This window comes from Stenella coeruleoalba (assembly GCF_951394435.1).
Source record: "Stenella coeruleoalba genome assembly, chromosome: 6".
In the NCBI taxonomy this organism is placed as follows: Eukaryota; Metazoa; Chordata; class Mammalia; order Artiodactyla; family Delphinidae; genus Stenella; species Stenella coeruleoalba.
The window spans coordinates 71927307-71948484 of NC_137151.1; the positions used below are offsets into that span (position 1 = coordinate 71927307).

General features: G+C 40.4%; 1 long non-coding RNA gene across 1 annotated transcript in view; it reads right to left on the reverse strand.

Moving 5' to 3' along the window:
* Positions 1 to 17975: 17975 nt before the first annotated feature.
* The window catches only part of LOC307187464, a 172775-nt gene continuing 169572 nt past the window's right edge, over positions 17976 to 21178 (reverse strand). Inside the window, exon 10 of the long non-coding RNA XR_013828609.1 lies at positions 17976 to 18046. This is a non-coding gene — a long non-coding RNA (uncharacterized lncRNA). The remainder of the gene's footprint in view (positions 18047 to 21178) is intronic.

Below are 21178 nucleotides of genomic sequence, written 5' to 3' on the forward strand. Positions count from 1 at the left end.
AAACCCTTGACATTGTACTGCTTCATAATGGACACTAAATAAATATTCGTTTAATGAATGAATATAGAAAATCAGTTAATGAATTAAATTAACGATCATATCATCTTGCATTTGCGTACTGCTTTATGATCTGTAAAGTGCTTTCACACTTATCCTCTTAGTGACACTTAGAATAAAGAAGAAATTAATTCAGCATGTTGGATTCTATTTTAAAGCTCTGAAGTTACCAAATATGTCCTTAGACTGAAGTGAAAACTATAGTAGAAATGTGCTAAGAAGTGTGAATAATTAGAAGAACAAAATAAAATGGAAACAATAAAATGTACATAAAAAGCTTAATAAACAAAATGAAAAATAAACTAGGAAGGAAAACTGTGGTTTAAAAGATTATGCTACTATTATTTTTATACAATCTGGGGCAGAGTTGATCCCTAAGCCAGAATTCCACATCCAAGTAATGTTTACTGTTACATGTATGAATGAGTATGTGTGTGTGCATGTATATTGTAGCTTCCCTATTCTTCCTAGAAATATAACAGAAAAACTATAGAATCACAAAATTTTACACCAGAACTTCACTGCAGGCAGCCAAGATTGCAGCCATTCACGCAGCCGAAGAGTCTTTTTTTTTTTTTCCTAGTTGGAGCCATGACCTTGATCTAGCTGAATGTCAGTAACAATAGTGATGGCCAATGCTCTCAGATAATCAACTAAGGACCCCCAAATTGGCCCTATTATGCAACCCTCTTTCCTTGATAAGGCTGTGGATGACAGAAAGTCTTCTTTGAGGAATGAGACGCCAAAAAAAAAAAAAAAATACCCACAGATGGCAGCTCACTTCAAGTTCCTGGACACTCCAGCTTTCATTTTTGTCCCAAGAGCTCAGACATCAGTCCTAATCTTAAATTGCTGTGCATTCTAAGACATCTCCCAGAGAAGAGCATTTTACCTGTATGAGCTGAGAGATGCTACCTACACCATGATGAACGTTAAGTTAGTAGTAAGTAAACCACTAAATTCTTTGGGGTTTGTTGTTGTTGTTATTGTGTTATTTACTTCTTTTCTTGGACCATTTTATTCAGTAAACATACTTCCAGTAAAATGGAGTTCTATTAATTTACAGGAAGGTTTAAAAAAAGTGTGCATATAAAATGCATGAAGTCCCTGAAAAGATGTGTTCCCAACAGTGTGCATGGGCCTTTTTAGTCCTGCCTCAGATTCCCTGAGTGTGAGTTTCCCAGCTCACAGCCCTGGAGTGTCTCCAGGCCACAATCAGGTTCCTCAGGATCTTATCCTCTCCAAATTAAATACAAAAGAGATTAAAAGAAGAAACGAAAAAGAGAACTAGAAACCTGGCGGTAGTTGGAAAAAACATCTGGGCTTCCCAGAGACCTGAGTTTATCAAGATGCTCATGAAAACTTATAAAGAAAGCCATTGGAAAGCTCACACCCAGGGGGACTGTGATGGAACAGGAGAAGCATTTAGAATCAGAGGACCTGGGTTTCGGGTTCGTGTTCTGCCACCTCATAGCAGCTGAATATCTTTAGGTAAATCACTTTATCCCCCTGAGCCTCAGTTTCCTCATCTGTAAAATAGGGACACTGATTCCATGTCACAGTTTTTGTGAAGATATGATGAATAACTACATGAGAAGTCTTCATAAACTATAAAGTGATGTCAAAAGATTTTTATAATATTTTTGTTACAAAAGTAATAACATGTTCATTGTGGAAAATTTGACAATTATATGAGCTGTACTGACAATATGACTGAGGGACTTGGGAGATTAAGTGCAGACCCTGGTAAGTCTGAAGCATCAGTCCTATATTATTGGGGTTTGCCTCCCTGCATGTTCAGAAACTCTGCCTGGGAGCTCGGGGTGGCTGCACGCTGCCCATAATGCCTAAACCCTTAGGGCCACTTAAAGAGTTTCCACCAAAAGATTCCTCAGAAGTAACCGACCAGCAAAACTTCAGGTGCTCATAGAATCTGTCACATGTCCCAAGACCCGTGGGATGGGAATCAGGGGGCAGACCTCTAGTCCGGATCCTCTGTTAACTCTTCACTTTCCTGGGCCTCAGTTTTCTCGTTTGGAAAATGATCTACTGGAAGTGATATTCTTTGAAGTAGATTCCAGGTATGGTTTTTATGAGTCTTTGCTCAATCTGTTGTTTTGGTGGACTCTTCAAGCACCAATAGGGACCAATCCGGAAGGTGAGACCTGCTTGATGTCAGCTCAGGGCACTTCCCCCAATATTTCCGGGTGCCTTCAGGAATCTTGAACAGCACTGTCACTCCCTATCACCCATAAGATGGGGGAAAGGGACCCAGTCAACAAAAATTCTGAGGAGCAGTTTATTGCTCAGTTTAAAATGTCTCCATTTCCCTCTTGTTTTCTTTGGGTGAATGAATAAAACCTCAAATATGGCTAGAAAGTCAGAAATGTGTATCGGTTATAGATTGTTTTCCCCCAAAGGGTAAGAAGTAGATAGCTCAAATGGAAAAGATGGGACTAAATGAGAGGGTGAAAGAGAAGCAGCTGTTGAGAAGAACCAGAATTCTTCTTGCCTCTAAAGGAAACAATAATATATTACAGGGCATTTAAATGCTGCTCCAGACAGTGGATTGCAGTCTTGATTAAGCCCTCAGAGTGTTCTGGAATGAAAAGTTCTTACAGCTCTTAAACGTGTTTAAACATTGGCATACAGATTTAATGTTGGGGTTCTTTGACCTGAAATCACCACCAGCCTCTACCCTGATTAAAGCAGTTTTATGGGGGATTTGGACCTTGCTAGAGTTTGCCCATTTAAGACAGTTTACTAAAAAGTTGGGTCAGATCTTATAAGAACACTGTAAAAAACAGAGCCTTTTTTTATTCTTTGAAACTTGTCATCAAGAATATCTGCTGTCACTGTTGGTGGAAGTGTAAATTGATGCAGCCACTGTGGAGAACAGTATGGAGGTTCCCTAAAAAACTAAAAATAGAACTACCATACGACCCAGCAATCCCACTACTGGGCATATAGCCTGAGAAAACCATAATTCAAAAAGAGTCCTGTACCACAATGTTCATTGCAGCTCTATTTACAATAGCCAGGACATGGAAGCAACCTAAGTGTCCATCGACAGATGAATGGATAAAGAAGATGTGGCACATATATACAATGGAATATTACTCAGCCATAAAAAGAAACGAAATTGAGTTATTTGTAGTGAGGTGGATGGACCTAGAGCCTGTCATACAGAGTGAAGTAAGTCAGAAAGAGAAAGACAAATACCATATGCTAACACATATATATGGAATCTAAAAAAAAAAAAAATGATTCTGAAGAACCTAGGGGCAGGACAGGAATAAAGACGCAGACATCAAGGATGGACTTGAGGATGAGGGGAGAGGGAAGGGTAGGCCAGGATGAAGTGAGAGAGTGGCATGGACATATATACACTACCAAATGTAAAATAGATAGCTAGTGGGAAGCAGCCGCATAGCACAGAGAGATCAGCTCGGTGCTTTGTGACCACCTAGAGGGGTGGGATAGGCAGGGTGGGAGGGAGACGCAAGAGGGAGGAGATATGGGGATGTATGTATATGTATAGCTGATTCACTTTGTTATACAGCAGAAACTCACACACCATTGTAAAGCAATTATACTCCAATAAAGATGTTTAAAAAAAAAAGAGTATCTGTTGTCAGAATGTTGTGTTAGATATTAAAATGTGGTCTCTCAGCAAAATGGTTTTGCTTTCACTTTAGTGTGACAACAGTTCACATTAAGCCCTGAAAGGCCTGAGGGCCAAAAAAACAAGTGATAATTAAAAATGAATTCTTAAAAGCATTATAACTTTATGGGGCTTCCCAGGTGGCGCAGTGGTTGAGAGTCCGCCTGCCGATGCAGAGGACACGACTTCGTGCCCCCGTCTGGAAGATCCCACATGACGCAGAGCGGCTGGGCCGGTGAGCCATGGCCGCTGAGCCTGCGCGTCCGAAGCCTGTGCTCCGCAACGGGATAGGCCACAGCAGTGAGAGGCCCATGTACCGCAAAAAAAAAAAAGAAAAGAAAAGAAAAGAAAAGCATTATAACTTTAAAAAGTAGGTTTTTAGAACATAATGAAATGTAAGTTGAAAAGGTAACTTGCCAAAGTGACACTGCTCTTATAATATTACTGGAATAGTCTTTCTGAACCAGTAATACACTACTTTTTTAAAAAAAATTAAAGGGAGGCTGATGTACTGACATTAAATTCCATGCAAATATTCTGGTTATTTAGTAGTAATTTATCGTAGTTTTACTGGAAATTTTCTCCTCTTAGTTCTTAAAAGGTTTTACAGTCCCAATTAGCACTTTTGCTCCTAATAATCGATATTGATTTTACTTTATTCGTTTTGGATTTTAAAAATTTTACCTAGAATTCAACTCTTAATTGTTTTTAAAGTAACATAGCTCATTAAAAAAATCAGACTTACTGGGAGATGTTCATTGCCATCTGGAAAATGACAAATTTCCATTTATTTGAGGTGGGTTCTTTATCGGAAAAGAAATGACAGTTCTGGCTAATAAGGATTTGGATTGTTGACCAAAAATTAAACAAGAAAGTGTGCAACATTTTCCAATATCTTCTCAAAATTAGGTAGCAGTGGTTATTTTGACTCATATTGCAGATTCTGGTTTCAGCCTGGCTATTTATCTCTGTATTTTAGTAACTTGTGTGTCTAGGAGCTGCTTCTCCTGTTCACCAACTACGTTATTTATTTATTTATTTATTTTTTTGCAGTATGCGGGCCTCTCACTGTTGTGGCCTCTCCCGTTGCGGAGCACAGGCTCCAGACACGCAGGCTCAGCGGCCATGGCTCAGGGGCCCAGCCGCTCCGTGGCATGTGGGATCTTCCCGGACCAGGGCACGAACCCGCGTCCCCTGCATCGGCAGGCGGACCCTCAACCACTGCGCCACCAGGGAAGCCCACCAACTACGTTAATTTTAGGGGGCACAATGCCAATCAGAGACCACCGAGGCGGCCCTGATGTGTTAGGAGATGTCCTCAGGAGACAATGGACAGTTGGGGATGATTCCTGTTCCCTCCATGTGCTGTGTGACAGGGAACTGGAATTACTCACTTTTTAAATCAATGGCCTTCCTCCTCATATTCCAAGCTTTCTCTGATAATGTGCCACACATTACATCTGGAACACAAACACTTCACCAAAACCCTTCAATTAAATCCTGCAAATTGTTTTGTTTAAACATTTTCTGTGATCTTTTATGTGGCGTTCAATTTCATCCTCTTTTGAAATTTAAAAGATGACTTTTAGGGCTGTGTTTAGCATTTGGTGACACTAGCAGAAAATTAAAAGTGTTTCTGAGGTCTACCTTTACCAGTCACACATTTCACAAACACTGGAGCTACCTGGGGTTGGCCAGGAAATGTCTGCTGCCATATTAGTGATGTGATAATGGGCTTCACATATCACCTGGACATTAAGAATGAAATCACTTACCGCTTCTGGAAGCAGCTTTGTTCTCAGCTGGTGTCCTGAAGGCACTGTACAAGCACAATGGACTTTGTATCGCAGAGGTGAAAGTCAGAAATTACCTAAAGTCATCTTTACTGCCAGTGCGTATTGAGGGGGGGGTGTGTGTGTGCGTGCCCGTGCACACGTATTGTTCATCTTTGTCTAACGGGTCCACTGATATTTGATGGAAATGACCAAAATTCAGCTAGTTGCATAAAGTATTTTTGGGTCTCCAATCTGCTCCGCTCTGTGACATGCCAAACTTCTAATGACTGGGACCTCTAACTCAGCTGCAATAGCCCATCAAAGGTGCAACTTTATTCTCTCATAACAGCCTTGTAATGTGATCAGCAGACTTATCTGCGAACTTTTCCCTGAGCTGTGCAGATGTGGCCGTAAAAGAGGCACGTATGCCATTGTGTATTTCCTACTTTCCTCCAAAAATGAATTTGGTTTCTGATTATGGCAGGGAGGCTGCCTGCCGTATAAAATTTCTTACAGGTGCATACCCTCTTAAAAGAAAGCCCAATCTATGAAAATCGGGAACTAAGAAGGAGAATGATTCAGGGCTATTATTAATTTTATAAGGCTCCCTTTACTTTGGAAAGGTATTTGCCAAAGAAATCAATATATAAAAGGTTTCTCTAGTACATTTACGATATTCTTTGATTAATCAAAAGTAGATGTATAGATATTTTTTCAGATAGACACCTGTCATGTAAATTATAACATGGACATTATTAAATAATTAGCTTCATGATTTTTTGGTTAGGAAAACTGTAAACCATGAACTGACTTGCTGAATATGTTTACTTTAAGATTGAGCATATATATTTTACCTTAAAAAAATCAGGCCTTGAATTATTGTTCCTCAAAATAAAATGCATGGTTTCTAAAACTTAGTTTTGAGTTTTTAACCTATTTCTCCTCTGAGGAATATGGGCTTGTGAACATACATTCTTCATACCACATTCAAAGTCTAATCTGTTTTTTTCTAGCAATCACATGGATACGTGTAAACAGATAAATAGTCACCATACACCATTGACTGCCATGGCTCATTTTTCATCTTTTGAAATAAAAGCCCAAGAGAATTTTTGTCAAAATAAATTGGAGATAAAAAAAAGTTCTCTTCTGAAGTGGATACTTTGAGCACAGCAGATGTGTAGGGAATTTTCTTTTGCCTTTGACTCCTTTTAAGATCTAATTCTACAAAATTAGAATTTCGGTTACTATAAACAGTGTATTCCAGACCCTGGATTAAAGAACTGCTTTTGAGCCAGAGCTGAAGTTGTTTTAGTTTTTGTAATTTCAGATATATTATCTGGTGTAACACTAAATTTAGACATTATAAATTAGTTGACTTTTCCCTTAATCAGCCACAGTTACATTCCTGTATAAAAGCTGAAAACATGAACACTCATATTTCCCTCTAAAGGAGTCTAATTACATTATGATCTGAAATAATATCTCCTTAATGATTCTTCGAACAACGCGGCCTATGTTTTCTTTCTCCATGCAGACCCTTCACAAATAACACAGTCTACATCAAGATAAACAGTACTTTTAGCATGTTTTGCAATATGGAAACAGGCGGGTTAGAAAAAAGCAAATGAACCAAACCTCTGTATTCGTAACAAGCTTCTAGACCACTTTAGTGCAGAATTCACAATAGATATGTACATTTTTCATTGGAGGATTTTAATAGTTTTTTTCATACGATGCCATCCATCAAATTTCCAACGAAGGCAAATAACTCACGGGGAAGAATCTGAAAAAGTCCAGAAATACTAGGCAATGTATGGTGACAACATGAGAATAAAATTCTCAGTGAATTATAATACTAACAACTAATAAAGAAACATGGTTGCCAAAATTGTGGTCATATTAAAAATGAGTCTTCTTATTTAAGGTGAAAAAAAATACCCTATCGATTCTGATCCACTTCCCATATTTAGAACAAAATAAAACAATGTTTGTTTAAAACAAAATAAAACAAGGTTTCCAGCAAATCCCTCAAGACATTTTAAATCCTACATAAGATACGCTGGAATTAAAGAGCATTACACGGACTTCTGCACGGCACAGCTACAGATTTATTACCCATCGAGTTATAAGGAACGGCTTCCCCTCTAGTTCAGGGTTTGTTTTTCTCCCCACAGTCAATGTTTAACCCACCTGAACCGTTTAGTGAGGCCAGATGTGTCAGTTTTACCTTTCCAAGGGAATTCTGTTTAGAGAACTACATTGCAGCATGATGACAAGTGCTGCTCTCTAATACAAGTTTCTTTCTTTTCCAAAATCCAATCCTATGCTATATTTATTCATTTCTTGAAGGACTCCTTGACTTCACATACATACATACATACATACATACATACATACATAAATAGAAAATCTTTATACATGCTCCATGCCGTGGACCCATGGGCATAAATAATCCGATGTGAATTCAAATACATATCCTTTTCCCATTTGTCTCCATTCTCGGTGCCAACTTTGCCTCAATAAACAACCACCTTCAGCTTAGTACGAAGGAAGCATCCAGTACATAATGCATGGGGCGGTGCCCCTTCAAAGAAGGAAACCCTTCAGAATAGCCAAGGATGAGAAGAAAACAGAAGCTCAGGAGAGCAGAAGACTTAAGGAAGTAGTTTCAATTTCACCTGAGATGACAGCAATACCTGTGGCTGAGTCAGGGAAATGTTCTCAAGCACAGTTTTGCTGATCACTTTGAAAAACATGGCCCAGGAATAAGCCTAGAAGATATTCATGAAATTGGAGGTGAAATGGTCATAGAATTGAGCATGACCTGAGATCTCCTGATTCCTCCCTTATTGTGCAGATTCCTCAGCTTCTCCAGCAGGAAAAGGGAGGCATTAAGCCTTTCCACGTTCCTAAAAGCATGTTTCGAGGATTAAAGAATCCAAAGGATCAAATTACTATTTATCTAGGACTCTTTCTAACCAGTGGGGCATCATGAGATACCCTGAAAGAGCTGATTTATTGAATCCCCAATTGAATTGGCCTTAGAGAGTTAATACATCCACGGTGACAAATTTACTCACTACCAATGAATTGCATTAGTTCCATTATTTGTAAAGCACTTTTCCATCTGGGAAGAAAGGTGCAGCATAAATCCCATTCTTTTCAGTAGCATGGCTGGAAGGCATCAACCTTTTATGAGCCAGGAAAGTCAGGACTTTTCTTCTATTAATTTGCTAAGTATTCTCTGCCCCATGAGTTTTAACACGTTGAAAATATGGCAGATGGCAGAGGACAAGGACAAGGAAAAGAGGAAGGCCTTTTGTCCCATTGGGCTGTATCACCTTCTTAATTCTGTGGAAGCTTGTTTCACAGGATTTGGGGCTGACTTTGGCTCAAAATGGGCCCGGAGCTAACGACTGGGAGACTCACTTTAGTTGAGGCTTACTTCCAGGTAAGTCTTGAAATTTGAGCATCTTAAAATTTTAGTCAATTTAGCATGGTCTCAGGAGTTCCAAAATCTGACGTGCCCTATCCCTAAGCATTTCCAGAGGGGCGGTATTATATAATTTCGGGAATATATACTTGGGAGCTCAGTGATCTGAGATCAAGCCCTAGTGCCACCACTGTTCACTGTTTGATTTTGGTCAAATTAATTTTACCTCTGTGAGTTTCAGTGACATCCTCCAAAAATGGGAATAAGAGTAGAAGCAAGTTAGAGTGTTACGGTAAGACTAAGTATGATAATGCAGGTAAGCCTCCTAGCATGGTGCTTGGTACCTTGAAAACCACCACTAAATGTTTGCTCTTGTTCTCATTAGATGCGACTTTTCAGATGTGTGACCCAAAGTGTCTGCTCGGCTGAAGATGACCACCTCAGTGGTCTGGAACAGTAGACACTGGTAGAGATTTTTTCTGGCTCCTGTCAACACATCCTGTCCATTAATTTTGAAGTTCCTGTTCTGGATACTAACCTGGACTTCTTCATCCATTCATTCAGAAGGTGCTGAGTTAGGCCCTCCGTGGGCAGCTTGTACCAGTCCTTTGAAGAGAGAGCTCTTATCTTTTGGTAAGGTGAAAATACATGGAATTACTTTATAAACAACGTAAAGCATATCTGCACATACAGATGAGCTGGTTTTAAATTTTATGCAATTTGATTCTTTGATAATAGCTAACACTTACTGAAGGCTCACCAAGGGCCAAGCAATGGGCTAAGGACTTTCTGTAAATTATCCTCACAAGGATCCTAAAAGGCAGACTCCATTATTATTCTAAACTTTGAACCCAGGGATTCGAATTCAGAGTCTATACCCTTAACTACTACCTTAAACTATCATCCTGAGATAGGATTGATTGCAAACCCATTTTTAAAAAGTTCTAGATGTTCGTCCAGTACAGTCTGTCCTCTTTGAAGACTGAATCCTAATTCCTTGCCATCAGGTAAACACAGTTGCATTGCATTTATTAGCAGCCATAATCCTTCACACTTCTATCTGCCATTTCCAATTGACAGAGTGGTGTTACATGCTTTGTTATTCAGACCTCCTGTTTTACCAGAAAGATTGCATTTATGTAATCCTCACCGGGAGGTTATTCTTACCTCCTGTTTGCTGCTCAGGAAGCTGAACCTTGGAGAGAGTGCAGGACTAGACCACCGCCGCCACACTGATGAATGATCCGTGTATAGTTGAAACCGGTTTTGTTTGTTTGTTTGTTTGCGTTATGTGGGCCTCTCACTGTTGTGGCCTCTCCCATTGCGGAGCACGGGCTCCGGACGCGCAGGCTCAGTGGCCATGGCTCACGGGCCCAGCCGCTCCGCGGCATGTGGGATCTTCCCGGACCGGGGCACGAACCCGTGTCCCCTGCATCGGCAGGCGGACTCTCAACCACTGCGCCACCAGGGAAGCCCTGAAACCGGAATTTTTGATCCAAATAAATAATGAAGTTATTGTTAGTCTTGTAAAATTGGAATAATGCATTCTACACATCCAAAGGAAAAGTGGCTTTAACCCCGGTGGGTGAACCATTGCAACCTTCCTCCATAGCTATCTCATTTCTGGCTCAGTCACATCACTGAGCCCCTCCCAAGTGCTCAGCATAATCCTACACAGAGCCTGACCACAAGGAACCTATTTGAGAGGGCACATTAGAATGTTCAATCAAAGATATAATAATAATAATAGCTATAAAGGAGGGATCGGAGCCAGGGGATTGAGGTGTCTTTGCCAGGGTCTTGCAGCCCTGACAAAGGAGGGGGCTACCTTATCAGGGGAGGGAGTTAGTGCCAAAGAAGCACTAAGCTGGTTTACTCAGCAGAGAGCTGGTTAGATAACTGGGAGGCCTAAAAGCTCAATCTGGCACAAAAATGAAAAATGTCTTTGTCTATTAATTTTATCTTTCCTACCAGTTGTTTTGTTCTCACAGATAACGGTATGAAATATTCTATGAACTCAGATGAAAGGTTCATACACTAAATGAAAAATCTGAAGTTCACATTTTCAGTTATTTCATATTTTGCATTTCATTCATTTAAAAATGATTTCATGCAGTTCAACTACTGCATTGAAACATCTCTGTGTAACACACTTAGGCAGTTTCCCTTTAAGAAAAGATGCTGGTCCTGTTTTTCAGATGGTCATTCAGTGATACAAACCTGTAGGACTGAGATAAATTGCTCCTGGAAACATTTTCCTCTTGGAAAATCACAGATGAGACTAAATGAGACATTTTATATATATAGTAGCAAACAGTCATAGGTACATTTCATTTTGAAAGTCCCATCTGTCTTGCAACCCAAACAGGTTTTGACACTGCAGAGTGATTGCAGCACTTCAGGACTAGGAAAAGCCAGTGATGCAGAAAGGGGTGCTGAAGAACGTACTACAATTTTACCGTTTGGGTGTTTTGAAAGATCAAAAATATAATTAAAACTGTAATTATGTCTCTTGACACATGTGATCACTCTATTTTGCAAGGTATAACTTGAATACTCCAGCCCAGCATTTAAATATAAATGCAGCTTTTATAACAAAAGAGAACCAGCAAGGCTTCTTGCTATGATTAGAGTTTTAATTGATACCATTATAGCTAGAAGTTTGAACATGATGGGAATAATGACTCTGGTGTTTTTCGGCACCTTATTATTCATTTTACATCTTTATGTCAGCTATGTGCTCAAGTCCACAGAGTCTGTAATATTTAAATTAATAATGTAAATTTAACTATTGCCATTAAAGCAAAGCTAATTAGGTCCCTGCTTGCTGACTGACAGGATGATGCAATGAGTAAAACGGTTTGAGCCGATAGCTGACACTGCCAGGAAAATGTGAACTGAGTTCACTTGAGATTAAACAACCTCTAAGACACCAGCGGAGGGGAAAATAAAAAGTGTCTGGTCTCATTTTCTAAAAACAGAAAAAAATCCATGAAGAGACACAACTAGCTCACCTAGCAGCTCAGAGCGAGCTTTCTGAGAGGTGATGCAATGATCTTGTGCTTTTCATTCTGTGGTTCTTCTTCCATGCACGGGTTGGAGATGCAGTTTTCCTCAGGCCTCAGAATGTTGGCCTTCTTCCATAGTTTTCACATTCTAAGCAAGAGAGGCCAAGAAGCTGAACTTTACCTGTTTCATAAACACCTCTTCTAAAACAGATAGCAGAAATGGAGAGGAGAGGCAAACGAATGCTTATTTCCAATTCAGCTAAAGAGAGTCCGTCCTGGAGTTTGCAGAAGTGGAAAAATGGTACAGAAAGGCATAAGCACATACCCTATTTAATAGAGGGAGCCTTTATGATTGTCTGGAACAAAGCAAGGGCTTCCTCACCCTGGGTTTTCGTCTTGACAAGAGGATCAGCTCACTCAGGGCTGCAGACTGGCTCAGAGGGAATGCCTCCAGAAGCGTAGGGCAACCCGCTGCTCCCTCCTCTGTCTGGGCTCCAACTTGACTGGGGACTATCTGAACACCTGATGGGAAGCCAGATTGATCCGGTCGTCCTGCCTGAAGGTACAATGGAGCAGGAACTGGGTGTGAGGGAGGAAAAGGGGACTTGGCTCAACATACTTTTTAAAAATAAGCTTTGAATGTAATAAAAGATGCACATTATGTTCATCAAGGGAGAGTTCCGTATGTTATGTGAAAAGACTCTTTTTAAGAACAACGCTCTTACTCTAAGGAAACCGATATCTGCCCCATGTAATTTCATCAAATGACAGTTCATACATCTGTGTTGATGGATCCATTTGTTAGGAGTACTTTCTCATAGCAAATGTACTCATGTTCTTCTATATTCTTAGCCTTCTCCTTCCCTTTTTCTTCATTTCTAAAGTGTGATAGCATGATTCCCCAAGGAAGTCTGGTGGTCCATCACTGCAGAAGGCTCTCCTCACAGTGAAGACTGATACTAAAGAATTCCATTTACCGAAAGCATTGCTCACCCTTATCTCCAGCTTGGCGAGGAACTGGCACTATAAGTGACAGATGGAAAAGGAGTTTTAATTACTAAAAGGCTATGCTGGCTAAAGGTGTTGGCCAAATGATTCTTCTGGAACTTGTCTACATAACATCAATAGTTGCTGTTTTAGACCAAAAATTGATTTTTATATTTAAAAAATTGGATTAACATCCCTAGAGGCAACGCTGTATAGTGGTTTGTAAAACTAACTGCCGCTATGTCCTGAGGCACGATGTCATCTAATCCTTAGGACGATTTCATGACTGGCTTTGAAGTCAGGCAGATCAGTTGCACTGCTTTAGAACTTAGTTTTCTTGTCTGTAAGATGGGGTAATGATACCTCATGAGATTTGGGGGAGGATAAAATGAAATCATGCATGTAAATTGACTAAAGCACAGCCTGCAGCCTTCAGTAAACTGTGCCTATCCTAAAGACCTATCAGAAAGCGCAATGTTATCATCCCTGTGCTGCTGGGGTTTGGCAGCTACACTCAAAGAGCCATCCAGCCATTATGCTCATCTTTGAAGAGCAGAATTGGCTGGCCATTTTGAAAATAACCACTTTCAAAAGGAAGATGTATTAGAAAGAGTCCATTGGGCTTCCCTGGTGGCGCAGTGGTTGAGAGTCTGCCTGCCGATGCAGGGGACACGGGTTCGTGCCCCGGTCCGGGAGGATCCCATCATGCCGCGGAGCAGCTAGGCCCGTGAGCCATGGCCACTGAGCCTGCGCGTCTGGAGCCTGTGGTCCGTAGCAGGAGAGACCACAGCAGTGAGAGGCCCGCGAACCGCAAAAAAAAAAAAAAAAAAAGAGTCCATTAAGCTTCTTCTTTCAAACCTTCCTCCCGGTGAAAGCCACTGCTGAATCCCCCTGAAAATTCCCAGTGGATCCTCAGAATTGAGTTACTAATAGTCCACTGATTGGATATACTAGTATGAATTTAACCAGAACTCTGTGGGTAGATATTTAGGTTGTTGTCAATTTTAAAATACTTTAAAAAGTCCTGTGGTTCATATAGTTACATTTATACTCCACCACCCCCCCTGCCCACATTGCAGATGATTTCCTCAGAAGGGATTCTCAGAAATAAGACAGATGACTGGGTTTTAAAAAGTGAGCATTTTTATGGATCTTGATATATGTTGTCAGATTGCTTTCCCATTGACAGTACACTGTGTGAATGGAGTTTTACCAAACTCTAGCATAAACTTGTTGTGGAGGAAGTCTTGACTTAGGCTGCTTCTTTAGATGACATGTGCTTACACAAAGATGCGTTAACTGTATAGAAATTAGTATCCCATTCCTAGGTTCGAGTCACTGAATGGCAGGCTGTCTGAATACCTATTGCTACCACACAGCTCTCTCTCTCTCTCTCTCTCTCTCTCTCTCTCTCTCTCACACATGGTTATTAAGCTACATGGCTGAACTAGAGTCTTGCCTGCACCACTGCTGAGGAACTGGTAGAAGCCTAGATGGGGATGATAATGTTCCGTCCTCCTTCCAATCTAAATAGCTGGGTTTGAGAGCCCACAGAAAGCCTCTTCAGAACCACCTGATTGGTTGGGGTCTGGGGAAAGGTGTCCATTTTTGTTGCCCTTGTTGTTTCCAAAACCCGGCTAAAAGACCTGACTAGATATACACGCAGCCTGTTATTCCTGAGGTTACTGCGATCCTCTCCAAGGCCTTGCAAATCATCGGTGAAAAACACAGCCTACTTTCAAAGAATTCAAATGGCTCACCTTCAAAGAGCGGCTTCATTTAGAGCCACCTGGCGCCACTGCCTCTGCCTCCTGTCTGGGGAGAGAAGGGGAGCCGCTGCTCACCACCAGCTCCTGCCCTCCTAACCCGTTGTTGCTTGTTACATCAAGGTAAGAAAGTTTTCTGTGTATAATTTGTGAAGTTCCCTTAAGCAGACAGTGCTACATAAATGTAAAATGCTGCTATTAATAATAAAGTTTGGCACACCTAAGAATGCTGTAGAATTAAAGTAATGAGATTCTATTTTTAGGCAGACTGGGCAATAACATGCAAGTATGATAAGGCTGTGCTTTAAAGCTCACTTTAACCTTCCATTGCTCTAAAGAGTACGTTTTCTGGGCCGCCTACACAGCAGTCGGCTGCCCCGAGCTCTAACGGTGTAGGTGAGCTTGGAGCCCAGCGGGCCCGGCTAAAAATAGGCTTTGGTCCTTCTCAGAGGGAGTGTACCTCACACACAGCTTGCTTTCACAACATCTAGATGGGCCTCTTTGGTCACCTCGCAAACCTTCATCACTACCTTGGAAACGATTAGAAAAGTTTCTAGAATGTGCTTTGAAATTCTTATACATCTATAATTATGTGAAGGTATAAGACGTGTTTGGGAGACTCCATTATGTTTATTTTCAGATGTAAAGATATTTAACAGAGGCCCAGGTTCGAAGGGATTCACAGCTAGAAAAGAAGTCTCACTCCTCAGGGGAAAAAAATGATTAGCTCTTCCTCCACTAATGTTCAGCTCAATGCTTTGTCAATAACAGTAACTCTTCTTCACCAACTTAGTGCAGCCTATAAAGATCCTTATGACCCATAATTACAGATGCAGATTTATGTCAAAATGCATATATAAATCTCTGGTTCTGGCTATGGTTCACCTCTTATCAGAAAAAAGATTTGTGTAAGGAGACACTCTCCTTGATCCCTATGCATATATTTTCCTTCCGATTTGGGGGCAGAATTATAAGGGTTTGCTACCTATGACCCAAGGCACATTCCAGGTTCACAGCTGGAGGGAGTGAGGAGTTGGCTGGCTTTGACGGTGGGTAGTGGGGGGAGGGGGAGGTAGCCATGGAAATATATTTTCTGGGAATATTGCTTTCTGGCTAAATCAAGACCGCCTTTTCGACACCTGCAGGCCAGCCACCATAAATCAGAGCAAAGATGATTATCTGAACAGAGGGAGAGGGGTTTTAAAATGACTGGACTTCCTGAGGCTGAAGCCTAGCACTTGATTCAGGGACACAGGGAAGTCTTACACCTGATGGCTTATCAAATTCCACGGAAACCTGAGTGGGCAAAGGAGATGTCAGGCTGGCCTTGCTCAGGATTCTCACATGCTAGGATTTGTTTTGTGATGCATTTCCTGCTAGCAAATCTGAGGGGTTTTTTGTTGTTATTTTTTTTCGGTTTTTTTCTTGCGGTACGCGGGCCTCTCACTGCTGTGGCCTCTCCCGTTGCGGAGCTCAGGCTCCGGATGCGCAGGCTCAGCGGCCATGGCTCATGGGCCCAGCCGCTCCGCAGCATGTGGGATCTTCCCGGACCGGGGCACGAACCCGTGTCCCCTGCATCGGCAGGCGAACTCTCAACCACTGCGCCACCAGGGAAGCCCCAAATCTGAGTTTTGAACCATCATCTGATCATCTCCAGGGAACAATCTCCCTGATGGTAGGACTTCCTCAGCACCCATGAAGGATGGGAGAGGTGCATCCACCCTCTCTCTGTGAACAGGTAACTGCTGAAAAATTGCTCGAGCTTCTATATAGTTGCTGTCCGAATGCTGGATCTGGGAGGTTATTAAAGAGTGTGCCCGGAAATCCCATTGTTTTCTTACCTGCAGATCTCAACTCTGTACACCTAGACAATAGGTGTTTAACTCTCAGACAGTGTTCATAAAAATACATAGAAACTTAAACATCTACCTACCTTATAACAAATCAATTCCACTTCTGGGAGTACACCCAGAAGAAACAAGTGCACATGTCCACAAGAAGACTTGCACAAGGAAATGCATTACAGCTTTCTTCATGACAGCCCAGACAACCCAAATGTCCATCAACAGGTGAATGGATAAATAAACTGTCTTATATCCCTGCATTCAGCAATAAAAAGGAATGAGTTACTGATACCGACACAACAAAGATGAATCTAAAAATGTCACACTAAGTGAAAGAAGCCAGACACAAGAGTCCATAATGTATGATTCCATTGATATGAATTTCAAGGACAGGCAAAACTAGTCTATAGAAATCGAATTAGAATTCCAGCTACTTCAGTGGGAAGAGGGTTATTGACTAGAAGGGAGCACAGGGAACACTCTAAGTGACGAAAATGTTTTATATCCTAATCTGGGCAGTGGTTAACATGGCATATAATATGCAAAAAAAATCATCGGGCTGTATGTTTACTTTGTAAATTATAGTTTAATAAATGAAAAGTTTAAAAAGCTCTCTGGAAAACATACATGGAGAAAAGCTCACTTTGTAAGAATGATCATGAACAGACAAAGATTAAATCACGAAGATAATCTAAAGAGTAAATGAAAAAAACATGAGCCTTTCACTTCTCGCTTTTATCACAGGACATGAAAACGCTGGGGCTTAGGAAACTAAAATCATTGTATGATATGCTTAGGAATTCACTGAGCGTTCTTTAATGGTTTATTTTCAGAATGTTCCTGTTAAATTAGGAAGTGTTTCATTTGCAAGTTTCTCCTTAGGAAATGGTGTTGTTTCAAAATAAACAGTCAGGAAATACATATTTTAAGTTGATTCATCACTTGTCTTAGCAAGAGATCAATTAGCTAATGATACCGTTGGCCTCAAGCATTCTTCAGTAAAATGTATTTCATTCTCCTGAATATTTAGATTAATTAAGGTATGAGGCCGCGGTGTTTTTATGACAAAAAATTGATATTAAATACACATTTCCCATTTTTCATGCAATACACCTCAGTTCTTTTGCATCTGTCTTATGATAAAGACTTCCAATTGTTAAAGGAAGTCTTTGGGGGTACTTGCTTTCCTGTGTCACTAATGAAACAAAGAAGGCTTATTTTTTTAAGAACGATCATGACAGAACTTCCACATGGCGTCTGCTACTCATTATTCAATTGACATTTCCATTTCTGGAATTCTAAAGTTTGTCTGAAATTGTTAGTGACATTTATAAAATGCTTGCAGAATTTTAAAATGGACCCTAGAGATCACCAAGTCCTTCCCCCTCATTTAAGATGAGGAAACTGAAATCAGGAAAGGTTAAGTGACTTGCCCAGGGTTCGACTTCTTTGGCTGACTTTTGTGTAGAGTTGGAATGCCTTCCTTCAACTCCACGATAACAGCAGATTCTATGATCGAAGAGATATCACAGCTATAACATTGGTAAACATGTGCACATTTTATAAAATGAGGAATTCAGTTAAAGGTTGTCTTCAGGACCTAGAGTATTTCACAGTCCTGGAAATACTGTTTCCAACCTCTAGACAGTTTGCCCACAGTGAAGCTCGTATAATCAACATTAGGCTAAGCCTTTCTATCTCCCTTACCTGTATTACCGCATTTAGAACTCTGTGAATCAATATAATGTAAAAAATATGGTTTAGGGGCTGCATTGCAAGGGTTCACTTCTGATTTCACTACTTATGAGCTGTGTGGCAGTGTAACTTGCACTCAAATCTCAGATTCCTAATCTGGCAAATGGGGATAATAATAGTATCTTATGTCATTTTTTTTAAGGTTTAAATAAAATGATATAAGTCAAGTCAGCCTGGTCCTTAATAAATATTCAATAAAGGTTAGCTAATAGATCATTTTGGAATTTCCAAAAAGAAAATTATACCCCAATTTATTTTGTTTGATTTTCCCACTTCCACCTTTTTGCATGTACAGTTCTGTGCCCTGAATACTCTCCTCTCTCCTCCTTTTTCAGGCTCCTCTTAGCTCTAGCTCCCTCTATCATTACCCACCTGGTCCTCCACACACCCCTGATCCGCCTGATTTCCCATGCAAAGCTCACAGTACACATTTTAGCACTTGACTCTGGGTCTTACAATGCTCTTTAATTATTTCATCTGATGTAAGTTATATAATGTATTTCTTTTGCATCTTTAACAGGGCCTAGCATCGTGAAGGGCATGTAGCAAACGCTTGAAAATCATTGTATCAAAGAATTAAAATAGAAAACCTTCAAAATATTAAGCCTTGATTCCAGTGATGGCTGGTGAACTATTTTAATGGAGATCGTCTATAAAATCTATTTTATAATATTTTTAAAATAGTTTATATAATAAGAGCATTGTAGCCAGAAACAAAAAACAACACAGTCAAACCAAAATAACACATCAAACAAACAAACAAAAATAAACCGTGCCTGGAGTGGAATTATGACGTTTGCTATAATACAGATTCTGAAAATCTGGTGTGTCCTTTTTAGTTCTGTAATAGTGCATGCAATCTAGTATGAAGACCAAAGTCCTATTTTTGATTTATGTATCAAATAATGACACAAGGCCACAAAGAACAAACGAAACCATATCACCAGCTTATGTTCACAGTCATACTCTTTTTAAATACCAGGAAGTAACAGAGCCATCAAGAATACACCACAGTAACACTAGTAATACAAAGAACAAGTAATACGATGTATTCAACATGTATCAAGTTTAAATATGTTTACAGCAATAGTGTAAAGGAAAATAAAAGTAAAAGATGGAAAAAGTAAAAAAAAAAAAGAATATACTACAGCAATGATAAGACTTATGGTTAACATTTTACATATTTTTATAAATTAATTAATTTATTTTTTGGCTGTGTTGGGTCTTTGTTGCTGCGTGCAGGCTTCTCATTGGGGTGGCTTCTCTTGTTGTGGAGCATGGGCTCTAGGCACGTGGGCTTCAGTAGTTGTGGCACGTGGGCTCAACAGTTGTGGCTTGCAGGCTCTAGAGCGCAGGCTCAGTAGTTGTGGTGCATGGGCTTAGTTGCTCCGCGGCATGGGGGATCTTCCCGGACCAGGGCTCGAATCCCTGTCCCCTGCATTGGCGGGCGGATTCTCAACCACTGCGCCACAAGGAAGTCTGACATTCTACATATTTACATATATATTTTTATGTATCTCAGGAATAGAGACTGCCTTGTCAAAAGCTTTCAAAAAAGCACCCCCAGGGCTTCCCAGGTGGCGCAGTGGTTGAGAGTCCGCCTGCCGATGGAGGGGACGCGGGTTCGTGCCCCGGTCCGGGAAGATCCCACATGCCGCGGAGCGGCTGGGCCCGTGAGCCATGGCCGCTGAGCCTGCGCGTCCGGAGCCTGTGCTCCGCAACGGGAGAGGCTGCAACAGTGAGAGGCCCGCGTACCGCAAAAAAAAAAAAAAAAGTACCCCCGAATACTTGGGCTTTATAGTGATACTGTACTAGAATACTTTCATTCCCTTTTTAATGCTATGATTAGAAACATTTCACAAAAGTTCTTTCTCAAGTACACTCAAGAATGTAGAATTGTTTAGACACTTGCCATTTACACCAAAACTTTAACCTTTTCAAGGCCTTGGTCCAATTTTGTAATTTACATAAACAGTAAATATTTTTTTTTCCTGTTGACAAATTCATTGCTAACTGAAGCATCAGAATTTTACTTTTTATGTAATTCCTAGGTAGTGGCCAAGATATCCTAAGCGCCAGAAGAAGCAAAGCCAGGGAATACGTAATTCCTCCACTTTCTCTTGCTAAGTGATTGTGCTTGACAGGAACGAGGCTTGTTGGGACACCACTTGGCAAAGAGTTTTGCTTACCTAGTTACTCAGGTGCCCGTGTACACCTGCAGTTGTTAGAATAATGCACTCACACTTACACAACCACACAACTGTAAGTAATATACAGGGTGTTTATGGTATTATCGTCTAATTTTTCTTCATTCATCCATCCATCCAACAAGTGTTGAATATTTACTCTGTACCCAGCAGAAAAGAAAACACAAACATGCCTGTCCTCATGGAGTCTAATTCTAAGACCTTCTTTGAACCTCTCAGACCTTGGTCCTTTGCCTCAATTCCACCATTAGGTTTTGACAACAGTAGTAAATAATTCTATGCATTCATGTGGTCAGTAAGGATTTTCATTTCAGAATTATCTGTTTTATGCTATATGAACATACATGTCTCGTTCTTAAAATATAACCCAAATATATATTAATTAATTTAAAAAGTCTGATATCATTTCTTTCTTTAGAGCCTTTGCAGTGGACGTGTTTTCTTAATAAAGTGTGTCATGGGAGCATTTTTTTTAATGAAGAAAATTGGAATTATTTCAATGGAGCTTATGTGCCTGAGTGTCTGTAATACTTGGACAATTAGTTAATTGATGGGCCCATTAATGTTTTGCAGAGACTAGTTTTGTTTGTGGTAAATTGCCTTTTACTTTTTTCATCTTCAAAAATAGAATCAATTTATTGTGTTATTTGGCCTATTCTCTTTGATATTATAATGTATG